Below are 12,204 nucleotides of genomic sequence, written 5' to 3' on the forward strand. Positions count from 1 at the left end.
TTCCCAACGTTCCATGTCAGGAACATTATTTGAATGAATTGGCTTATCATCATCATCATCGCCTATGCCTGAATCTACCCCCACTCCCTGCTCCTGTCAGGACAAATCATCCACGTCAGCATGAGGGAAGACTGGCGTAAAACCGGACTGGTCTCCCAAGGCAGGCACCTGGCGAGCAGACCTCCCAGGGGAGCTCAGGTGAGTGCAGCACTCTGGGGTGGAAAGGTCGTGCTGTGATTTGAGTAGATTTGATTCATTATTGTCACATGTATTGGTTTACAGTGAAAAGCATTGTTTCTTGCGCGCTATACAGACAAAGCATACCGTTCATCGAAAAGGAAAGGAGAGAGTGCAGAATGCAGCGTTACACTCGTAGCTGGGGTGTAGAGAAAGATCAACTGAATGTGAGGTAGGTCCATTCAAAAGTCTGACAGCAGCAGGGAAGAAGCTGTTCTTGAGTCAGTCGGTACGTGACCTCAGACTTTAGTATCTTTTTCCCATTGGAAAAAGGTGGAAGAGAGAATGTCCGGAGTGCATCGGGTCCTTAATTATGCTGGCTGCTTTGCCGAGGCAGCAGAAAGTGTAGACAGAGTCAATGGATGGGACACTGACCCAGCAGTTCTGAAAGGGGGTGGGTTCCAGGATGAAATCTTTTGCGGCCATTAAAAATGGCGGCCTGATCCTCGGAAGGCTAAATTGGCAGTGGGGCGGGTGAATTGGAGGCGGTCCCACAAGCAATGCGTTGTGATACCCGCCATGGTGGAGAAAGCTGCCACTTTCCCTGCCTGCTTTCACAGCCTGTGCTGATTTCCAGGAAAATTCAGCCCAAAGTCTTTGATTTCCTCCCGAACCCTGTCTGAAGTTAAACCAGCCCCGACATTCCCCGTGGGGGACAAGCAGGGACCTGTGGTTATGATTAAGTGCAGTTCTGTTTTCTCAGAGCCTCCCTCGTTCTTCAAACCTCAGCAACATCCATCAATGTTTGTTTTTGTCAAAACAACCACACATGACTCTTCACCAAGTTGGCAATGCCTGTTGGATGTGAATCCGATCTCATACGGGCCTCTGCAGACCCTGCAGTGATAGAGGAGGTTGCTGCTCATGACTGAGAGCTGAACTCATTTGTCTGGACTTGACTTTGCTCTGCGGTGCTGAGCTATTGTTGACGGTGAATATAAACCACTGCAAGCTGGGATTTAGTTACTGAGCTCACTGAAGCTTGTAACAAGCTGATATTTTCTCCTGCTGATGTCTGCTTCATCTTCCCTTGCATCCGGCATTGTAATTAAGCGTGGTCATCCAGTTTCTAACTTCCTGCTTACATCATTGGTATCATGTGAATTCTTCCCCATTAACCATCTGTCTCAGCTTGCTGCCAGTTAGCTGGGGTATAATATGATGGGTCATCACTCGTGCAAAGAAAGTCTTGCATTTATACGGCACCTTTCACAAAAGGTACTCTCGAATTTACAGCCAATGATGTAATGCGGCAGCCTCTTAGTGCACAGTAAGATTCCACAAACAGTAGCATAAGGGGCGGCATGGTGGCAGAGTGGTTAGGACTGCTGCCTCACAGTGCCAGGGAACCGGGTTCAATTGGGTGATTGCCTATGTGGTGTTTGCACGTTCTCCCCGTGTCTGCGTGGGTTTCCTCCGGGTGCTCTGGTTTCCTCCCACAGTCCTAAGATGTGCAGGTTAGGTTGATTGACGATGGTAAATTGTCCCTTAGTGTCAGAGTAAGCAGGGTTACGTGCTGAGGGTCTGGGTGGGATTGTTGTTGGTGGAGGCTCGATGGACCAAATAGCCTCCTTCTGCAGTGTAGAGATTCTATGATTCTAAATGACGCGATCAGATGTGGGTTGAGGGATTAGTTTTGGTCAGGACACTGAGGAGGACTTCTGTGCTCTCTCTATAATCGTGGTTATTGGACCCTTTAGACCCAACCTCAAAATATCAGCCCTCCAACAAAGCTCCAACTATGGGGGTCTTGTGGTGCAGTGGTTTAACATCCCTGCCTCTGTACTAGAAACTCCAGGTTCGAGTCCCACCCCAGGACTTGATGGCTGAGGAAGATGTGGTCATAACACGGCCAAAACAGGTTGAATATCAAGTCCTTTCTTGGGGAGAGACAAGTTAAAGGTTAGAAAACCCATCCACCTGTCAACTTTCCCATCGAAGCCCAGCTTGGGGGATTTGTTAACAGTGGCACTGTTAGTATAAGTCTCACCTTTGACTCACGTCATTCTGGGTCCCACTCCAAAGCCTGAGCATAAGCAACAAGGCTAACGCTGCAAAGCAAAACTTCCAGAGGTACTGTTTCTCAGATGAGGGTTTAAACTGAGGCCTTATTAACCCTCTCAAGTGAGTATAAAAATATTCCATGGCATTATTTTGAAAAAGAACGGGAGTGTTCTTCCTGGTCTCATGGCCAATAATTATCCTTCAATCAACATCACTAAAATTAATGATCTGCTCGTTATCACAATGGTGGCTTGAGGGAGCTTACTGTGGACAAATTGGCTGCTCTGTTTCTGACGTTACAGCAGTAATTACATTTCAAAAAGCACTTCATTGCCTGTAATGCCCTTTGGGAAGGTCTGAGGCCACGAAAGGCGCTATAGAAATGCAAGGCTTTCTTTTCAAGTATTTTTGGTTCATTAACCCTCTTATTAGCGCCGGTCCTGCTACACTGAATGACGCAGTAAGAAGTCTCACAACACCAGGTTAATGTCCAACAGGTTTATTTGGAATCATAAGCTTTTGGAATGCTGCTCCTTCATCAGGTAAAAGCTCGTGATACCAAATAAACCTGTTGGACTTTAACCTGGTGTTGTGAGACTTCTTACTGTGCCCACCCCAGTCCAACGCCGGCATCTCCACATCCTGAGTGACAGAGTGAAGGCACATCTCATGAGGCTGGGGTTGGAATGTGGAGTTGACAAGGAAGTTCCTTGTTGAAAGACTGGACAGGCTCGAGGGACCATGTCGCCCAATCCCGTTCCCATTCCATCCGGTCTCTCTCGCGGACATCAGAGCCCATTCCTCCACTCCTAAAAATCCAACAAACATGTTCACAGTTCACCAGCTCAGGGGATCTGAGGACGAACCTTCCTAACAACACAAAGCTTTCACGCCTGGCTTACATCTTTGATAATAAGTGTCAGCTCCACAAAGACCTCCAACTCTCTGGGCAATCCAAACAGTCAGACTCAATTAGCAGAACAAACTCATCTCTTCAAACAACGGTGACCAGACAAACCTTTCTCACAACCTTCCAAACAATGATTGTGGAACAAATGGCCAGATTTGAAAGGCTGCTTTTCTTTAACACCTTGGCACACAAACTATAACCCAACTCTCAAAGGTATATCTGAAACCATGGGCACATTCTTTTTCCCTCAAGGTGTTTTTTCAATATTGTTTTCCCCTATTGAAATGTGCCTGGGTGCCTACAGGGTTGGGGGGGGGAGGGGGGGGGAGGGGGGGGGCGGTAGGGAGGAGGAATGTGAGGAGGGGCAATGAAGACTTGCAGTTGTAAAGCGCCTGTCACAACCTCAGGACATCCCAAAGCACCTGGCTGCCAATGACGGAATTTTGGAAATGTTACTGTTGTAAAGTAGGAAATGCTTAGGAATTTTCACACGGCAAGATCCCAGCAGCAATGTGATACATGACCAGAAAGGAGACTGAAAGCTGGGAGCTACAGGCCAGTCATCTCAGCATCTGTCATCGGGAAAACGCTCGAAGCTATTGTTAAAGACGTTCTAGCAGGGCACTTGGATAAGCTCAAAGTAATCAGGCTGTGGATAAAGGGGAACCGGTGGATGTACTGTACTTAGATTCCCAGAAGGCATTTAACAAAATGCCACATCAAAGGTCATTGCAGAAAATAAAAGCTCATGGCGTAGGGGGTAACACATTGGCATGGTTAGAAGATTGGCGGGCTAACAGGAAGCAGAGAGTAGGCATAAATGGGTATTTTTCTGGTTCACAGGATGTAAAGTGTGGCGTGCCACAGGGATCAGTTCTGGGATCTCAACTATGTACAATTTGTATTCATGAATTGGATGAAGGGAAGGAAGGGGTGGTTGCCAAATTAGCTGATTACACAAAGATAGGTAGGGAAGTAAGTTGTAAAGGGAACATAAGGAGGCTACAAAGAGGCACTGACAGGTAAAGTGAGTGGGCACAGAGCTGGCAAATGGAGTATAATGTGCAAAAATGTGAAATTGTCCAATTTGGCAGAAAGAATAAAAAAGTTTATTATCTAAATGTGAGAGGTTACAGAGCTCTGAGGTGCAGAGGGATCTGGGTGTCCAAATCCATGAATTACAAAAGATTAGTATGCAGGTACAGCGAGTGATGAGGAAAGCTAAGAGAATGGTACTGTTTATAGTGAGGGAATTGAATACAAAAGCAGGAAGCTTCAGTTGTATAGGGCACAGTGAGACCACATCTGGAGTATTGTGTACAGTGTTGGTCTCCTTATTTAAGGAAGGATGTAAATGTGTTGGAAGCAGTTCAGAGAAGGTTTACCAGATTAATACCGGGAATAGGTGGGTTGTCTTATAAGGAAAAGTTGGACAGGCTAGATCTGTATCCACTAGAGTTTAGAAGAGTAAGAGGTGATTTACTGAAACATATAAGATCCTGAGGAGTATTGACAGGGTGGATGTGGAGAGGATGTTTCCTCTTGTGGGAGAATCTAGAACTCGGGGGTCACTGTTTAAAAAGGTCTCATCCATTTAAAACAGAGATGAGGCAATTTCTTTTCACTTAAGGGGGTCTTTGGAACTCTCTTCTCAAAACGGCAGTGGAAGCAGAGTCTTCGAATATTTTTAAGGCAGAGGTGAACAGATTCTTGGTAAGTAAGGGGGTGAAGGGTTATTGGGGGAGGCGAGATCCATATTTGAGGTTACCATCAGATCAGCCATGATCTTATTAAATGAAGTAGCAGGCTCGATGGGCTCAAAGGCCTCCTCCTGCTCTCTAGTGGTATGTTTGTATGTAGATAATCTGTGAGATTGGTTGAGTGATAAATATTGGTCTGGGTAGTGGGCGGGGGTCGGGAGGGTGAGTAGGTAACTCCCCTGCTCTTATTCAAGTAGTCACCACAAGGTCATTTAGAAACACCAGGCAGGGGCCACTGTTTAAAGATGGCACCTCCAACAGTGCAGCACTCCATCGGCACTGCACTGGGAGGGTCAGACTGGATTATGGAAACATAGAAAAACTACAGCACAAAACAGGCCCTTCGGCCCCACAAGTTGTGCCGAACATATCCCTACCTTTTAGGCCTACCTATAACCCTCCATCCTATTAAGTCCCATGTACTCATCCAGGAGTCTCTTAAAAGACCCTATTGAGTTTGCCTCCACCACCACTGACGGCAGCCGATTCCACTCGCCCACCACCCTCTGTGTGAAAAACTTCCCCCTAACATTTCCCCTGTACCTACCCCCCAACGCCTTAAACCTGTGTCCTCTCGTAGCAGACATTTCCACCCTGGGAAAAAGCCTCTGAGAGTCCACCCGATCTATGCCTCTCAACATCTTATATACCTCTATTAGGTCTCCTCTCATGCTACGTCTCTCCAAGGAGAAAAGACCGAGCTCCCTCAGCCTATCCTCATAAGGCATGCCACTCAATCCAGGCAACATCCTTGTAAATCTCCTCTGCACCCTTTCAATCTTTTCCACATCCTTCCTGTAATGAGGCGACCAGAATTGAGCACAGTACTCCAAGTGGGGTCTGACGAGGGTCTTATATAGCTGCATCATTATCCCCAGACTCCTAAACTCAATCCCTCGAATGATAAAGGCCAGCACTCCATACGCCTTCTTAACCACCTCCTCCACCTGCGGGGCCGATTTTAGAGTCCTATGGACTTGGACCCCAAGGTCCTTCTGATCCTCTACCATACTAAGAGTCTTTCCCTTTATATTGTACTCCTTCATCCCAATCCATTGTGGATTTCCTAATTCCCAGAAGCGATGATGGTGCGGCAGCCTAAGCGGCTTGCTAGGTCATTTCACTGGGGATTTGGAGTCACATATAGGCCAGGCGAGGTGAATGGCAGATTTCCTTCCCGACAGTGAATCGGATGGGTTTTTATAATTATTCACTAGCTTCCTGGTCACCATTACTGATACAGGTTTTTAATTCCAGATTTATTGAAATAATTCAACTAAAACTCCCCAGTATTCCTGCTGGGATTTGAAGTCAGACTCAAGCATATCGATCCAGATTAATCTCACCATACCCTAACCATGATGCTGCCCAGATCCTATCGCTGTCTCTCGCTGAGAATGGAATACAGTCTAACCCGGCACATTCAATCCAGGCTTCAGCAATTCAACCACAAGGGTGGATCGGTTCCAACCCTTCCCCTCGAATGGAGACAACTTGTCCCAGCTGCCTCTCGTTGAGACAAGCTCACTCACCCACACAGAACCTGCCATTCCCCCACCCACCCTCTGCACTGTCTGGCAATGTTGCAATAACATGTCTGTCTTTTCCCATGAGTCTGCAACTCCACTCCTTTGAAGCCATGAGTCATCAAAGCTAGTGTTGCAGCTGTGCATCAACATCTGGGTGAGGGCAGCCTCACGCCGCTGTCCTTAAGTCGAGCTGCTGTCAAGATTCAGATCCTGCATCCTTCATTCCCATGGGGGGTGGGGCGGGTAGAAGGAAGCCATTCAGCCCCTTGAGCCTGCATCACAATTCAGTTAGATCATGGCTGATCTGTATCTCATTTCCATTTATCCTCCTTCATTCCATTTCCCTTCGTATCCTTCTCCTGCAGAAACCTTTCACTTCTGAAATTTTCAGTTGACTCCCAGCCTGAACAGCTTTTTTGGGGAGAGCGTTCCAAACTTCCAATCCTCTTTGTGTAAGAAATGCTTTGTTTAATCAAAGATCATAGAATCGCTACAGTGGAGAAGGAGCCCATTTGGCCCATCCACCTTCTTATCTTATCCCCGTAACCCCATGAATTTACCCCACTAAACCCCGAACCTACACACCTTTGAACACTAAGGGGCAATTTAGCATGGCCAATCCACCTAACCTGCGCATCTTTGGACTGTGGGAGGAAACCGGAGCACCCGGAGGAAACCCACACAGACACGGGGAGAACGTGCAAACTCCACACAGTCACCCAAGCCGGGAATTGAACCCGGGTACCTGGTGCTGTGAAGCAGCGGTGCTAACCACTGTGCCACCCTGCCGCCCATAAGGTTTAGGAGGTTCTGTGGAAGGAGCCTTTGAGAGTTGCTCCATTGCATCTTGTAGATCTTTGTTGCTCTGCTGTGCAATCCCGGTTTCCCGTCTACAGCTCAAATCCTTGTCTGAAGTTTGAGGTAGTGATCAGCCACAAACATATCGAATTTTGGGACAGGCTTTTCCTTTGTGCCACTAAATCACTGGCTCTAATTTATAATTCCAGGGTTGAAACCATAAGCTGTAAAAAAGCGTAAATGATACGGGCAGGAAAATTCCTCCTATTGTGATGCTGAAAATAAAGAATAGCTTCAATCAATAAGCCACTTCTTCGGTCTATTCAGCACCGATGATTCTGATCTCCAGAGGGAGTCAGCTCAGGTTTATCTGTACAATAGAAAGTGTAATGAGTTGTGTGTCATTTGTACAGTGATGGTTCTCTGAATGATAAGGCAATCCTGAAAACTCCCTTGACAGAAGCAAAGCAGCAGAGTGGCTGACACACCGACCTTGGGGAGTAGGTGTGGCATTGATGGGCATTCTGAGTAATACAGTTGCAGGCTAAGTTGGCAGGGACAGGCCGAGGCGGCTCTGTTTCCCACCCCCTTTGCCATCGGAGAGGAGGGTTGACAATGAGAGGCTTTGTAGGAGTGATAATCCTCTCAGTTCCAGTGGGTGAAGCTTGCCTTCCTCTGGCATTAGCTGAGGGTACAAGCAGAGGAGTGACAGGAATGGCCTCTGCTGCCCCTTCAGCTCTGTTGGGTGTGAAGGGTCTCAAACTGTTGCCCTCTGCAGTTAGTTGAGAAAACCTTTCATGGGGAGGTGCAGAGTTCTGGAAGACTGCATGAAAACCAACCTCTCTGACAGCCTCAACTGGTCACATTCTTACCTCTGTCAGTAATTCATGGATTCACATCAAGTTTTCACCAACTTTTACAGATGCACCATAGAAGGCATTCTTTCTGGTTGTATCACAGCTTGGTATGGCTCCTGCTCTGCCCAAGACCGTAAGGAACTACAAAAGGTCGTGAATGTAGCCCAATCCATCACGCAATCCAGCCTCCCATCCATTGACTTTGTCTACACTTCCCGCTGCCTTGGCAAAGCAGCCAGCATAATTAAGGACCCCACGCACCCCGTACACTCTCTCTTCCACGTTCCTCCTTCGGGAAAAAGATACAAAAGTCGGAGGTCACATCCCAACTGACTCAAGAACAGCTTCTTCCCTGCGGCTGTCAGACTTTTGAATGGACCTATCTTGCATTAAGTTGATCTTTCGCTACACCCTAGCTATGGCTGTAACACTACATCTGCACTCTCTCATTTGCTTCTCTATGAACGGTATGTTTTGTCTGTATAGCGCACAAGAAACTATACTTTTCACAGTATGTCAATACGTGTGACAATAATAAATCAAATCAAACCAAATCAAATCAAAATCAAGTCCCACTTCAGAGGCTGGAACACAAAATCCAGGTCGACATTCCTCCACTTTTTCAGGTGAGACATTAAACCAAGGCCCAGTCTCCCAAAAGAAAGGTCCCGTTGTTACCAATCTGAGCAGCAACAGAGGGCTGTCTCTCCACTGTCCTGGCCAATGTTAATCCCTCAACAGCATCACTAACATCCAGATTATCTGGTCATTTATTGTGCTGCTGTTTTGGGGAGCTTCATAGAATCATAGAATCCCTACAGTGCAGAAAGAGGCCATTCGACCATTGAGTCTGCACCGACCACAATCCCACCCAGGTCCTATCCCCATAACCCCACATATTTACCCCCCCAACCCCTCTAACCTACGCATCCCAGGACACAAAGGGTCAATTTAGCCAATCAACCTAACCCGCACATCTTTAGACTGTGGGAGGAAACCGGAGCACCCGGAGGCAACCCACACAGACACGGGGAGAATGTGCAAACTCCACATAGACAATCACCCAAGCCAGGATTGAACCCAGCTCTTTGGAGCTGTGAGACAGCAGTGCTAACCACTGTGCCACTGTGCCTCCTGTCTCCACGAGCTTGTTTGAACAAATTGGCTGCCACATTTCCTGCGTTATAAAAGTGATGATGTGGAGATGCCGGCGTTGGACTGGGGTAAACACAGTAAGAAGTTTTCAAGGCTCCAAAAGCTTGTGGCTTTTGCTACCAAATAAACCTGTTGGACTTTAAACTGGTGTTGATAAACTTCTTATTATAAAAGTGACTGAACTCCAAACGTGTTGTAGCATGAAGTGCTTTCAGCTATTCTGAGCAAACTACTTTAGAAACTCCAGGATTTTGATTGCTGAGTAGGAGTTTACGCAACAGTGAAATTTGCTTCAATCCATTCAAATACTAGTGTCAACATCCCGCATGAACAAACAAGCAGGTCTGTTCATGGATGGAGCTTTAGTGCTCTTCCTGAGCATATAGAACAATCTGGAGACTCTGTACACAGCAACAAAGGAGCAGGAGTAGACTATCCGGCCCTGCAAACCTGCTCCACCCATTCAATAATCTGGCGATTCCCTCAGTTCCACTTTTCTGTCTGCTCTCCATAAATCCTTGACCACCCCTCCCACCCCGAACTTGTCTAACAAAAATCTCTCTTATGAAGGGTCTGACGAAGGGTCATCTAGACTCGAAACGTTGACTCTATTCTCTCTTCACTGACGCTGTCAGACCTGCTGAGATTTTCCAGCATTTTTCTGTTTTTGTTTCAGATTCCAGCACCCGCAAGTATTTTGCGTTAATCTTAAAAATCTCTCTAACTCTGCCTGGAATAAATTCAATGACCCAACATTCACTCCTGTCTGGGGAGAAGAATTCCACACACCAGTGACTGTTTGGGAGAAAAACATTATTCCCTTTCCTGTCTTCAAGGAAGACCTCTTAATTTTGAATTACGTTCCATTGTCTTTGTCTCCCCCACAAGAGGAAACTTTCACCGGAAATCTCCGTCCTTGCTCGCGGCTGTGATTCTCCGGTGCTGCTGACAGTGAATGGAGTTTTGGCCGGTACGCCAAATTCTCCGTTCTCAGTGGCAGTGAGGCGGGAATGGATGGGATCGGAGAATCCCACCCATGCTCCAGGTGTCCAACCTATCAAGTCCCCTCAGGATCTCATACACTTAGCAAGATCTCCTTTCATTCTTCTAAACTCCAAAGAGTGGAGACCCAACCCCTGTTCAACCTTTCCTCATAAGATAAACCCCTCATCCTAGCAATGAGTCCAGTGAAACCTCTCTGAATTGCATCTAAAGCAATTATATCTTGTAGCAAAACAACCCTACTTTGATATTCTATTCCTCTTACAATAAATTTTCCTCGTTACCATAGTGGTTAGTATCCCTGCCTATCACACAGGAGACCAGAGTTCAATACCCCCACGGGGCGCTGCCAAGTTCCGTGAAAGCATGGCAGCAGTGTCTGTTTTGGGGCGGCACGGTGGCACAGTGGTTAGCACTGCTGCCTCACAATGCCAGGGACCCGGGTTCGATTCCAGCCTCGGGTCACTGCCTGTGTGGAGTTTGCACATTCTCCCCGTGTCTGCATGGGTTTCCTCCGGTTGCTCCGGTTTCCTCCCACAGTCCAAAAATGTGCGGGTTAAGTTGATTGGCCATGCTAAATTGCCCCTTGGTGTCAAGGGAATTAGCAGGGTAAATATGTGGGGTTACAGGAATAGGGTCTGGGTGGGATTGTGTTCGGTGCCGACTCGATGGGCTGAATGGCCTCCTTTTGCACTGCAGAGATTTTATGAGTCTATGAAATGCCAACATCCCATTTGCTTTCCTAATCACTTCCTGCGTGCATGTATTAACTTTGTGTGATTCATATACCAGATCCCTGTGTACCACACTGAGTTCTGCAATCACCCTCCATTTCAATAGTAAACTGCTTTTCTATTCTTCCTGCCAAAGTGGACAAATTCACATTTATCCACATTATACACCAGCTTCTGTTTCAAGATGATACCAGATCTGACGACTTCTTGCGAGCTGTCCCCTGCATACCCTCTAATTCTATCTTTGACTTTCATTCTATGCTCTTAAAACTGACCTCTAAATCGTTTCTGTGACAGTGACACAAATGGCACCTTCTCCTTTCCTCCCCCCCTATATACTCTATGAACGGTATGCTTTGCCTGTACAGTAAGAAGTTTAACAACACCGGGTTAAAGTCCAACAGGTTTATTTGGTAGCAAAAGCCACACAAGCTTTCGGAGCTCCAAGCCCCTTCTTCAGGTGAGTGGGAATTCTGTTCACAAACAGGGCAGATAACAAGGCAGGAGACAATACACATCTTTTTAGCCTGTCTTGATGCTCTCTCCACTCACGTTGTTTGTATCTTAAAGACTTGATTAGCTGTAAGTATTCGCATTCCAACCATTATTCATGTAAATTGAGTCTGTGTCTTTATATGCTCTGTTTGTGAACAGAATTCCTACTCACCTGAAGAAGAGGCTTGGAGCTCCGAAAGCTTGTGTGGCTTTTGCTACCAAATAAACCTGTTGGACTTTAACCCGGTGTTGTTAAACTTCTTACTGTGTTTACCCCAGTCCAACGCCGGCATCTCCACATCTTGCCTGTACAGCACAGGAAACAATACTTTTCACTGCATCCCAATACATGTGACAATAATAAATCAAATCAAAATCAAATCTGCAGATTTCTGCCCACTCATTTACCCTGTCTATATCCCTTTGCAAACTCTTTACCTCCTCTTGATAATGTACTTTCCTACCAATCTTTGTGTCATCCACAAAATTAACTACCAAACATTCAGTTCCTGCATCCAGGTCATTTACATAAATTGTAAATAGTTCAGGATCCAGCACTGATGCCTGTGACACTCCACTTGTTACAGCTTTCTAATTTGACAAACACCCATTTATGTTTTTAAGGCAAGGATAGATAAATTTTTGAACAGTAAAGGAATTAAGGGTGATGGTGAGTGGGCAGGTAAGTGGAGCTGAGTCCACGAAAATATCAGCCATGATCTT

At 46.4% G+C, this 12,204-nt stretch overlaps 2 protein-coding genes across 3 annotated transcripts in view; one reads left to right on the top strand and one right to left on the bottom strand.

Annotated features, from left to right (window-relative positions):
• tnfsf10 (TNF superfamily member 10) overlaps positions 1 to 12,204 on the bottom strand; it is a 30,769-nt gene that overhangs the window by 13,123 nt on the left and 5,442 nt on the right. The window lies entirely within an intron of this gene.
• Positions 1,884 to 12,204, top strand: part of LOC144486402 (organic solute transporter subunit alpha-like) — an 87,004-nt gene continuing 76,683 nt past the window's right edge. The window contains exon 1 of the mRNA XM_078204445.1: positions 1,884 to 1,888. The gene's annotated coding sequence lies outside the window, so the exon portion shown is untranslated. The remainder of the gene's footprint in view (positions 1,889 to 12,204) is intronic.

Source organism: Mustelus asterias, chromosome 3, assembly GCF_964213995.1.
Source record: "Mustelus asterias chromosome 3, sMusAst1.hap1.1, whole genome shotgun sequence".
NCBI lineage: Eukaryota > Metazoa > Chordata > Chondrichthyes > Carcharhiniformes > Triakidae > Mustelus > Mustelus asterias.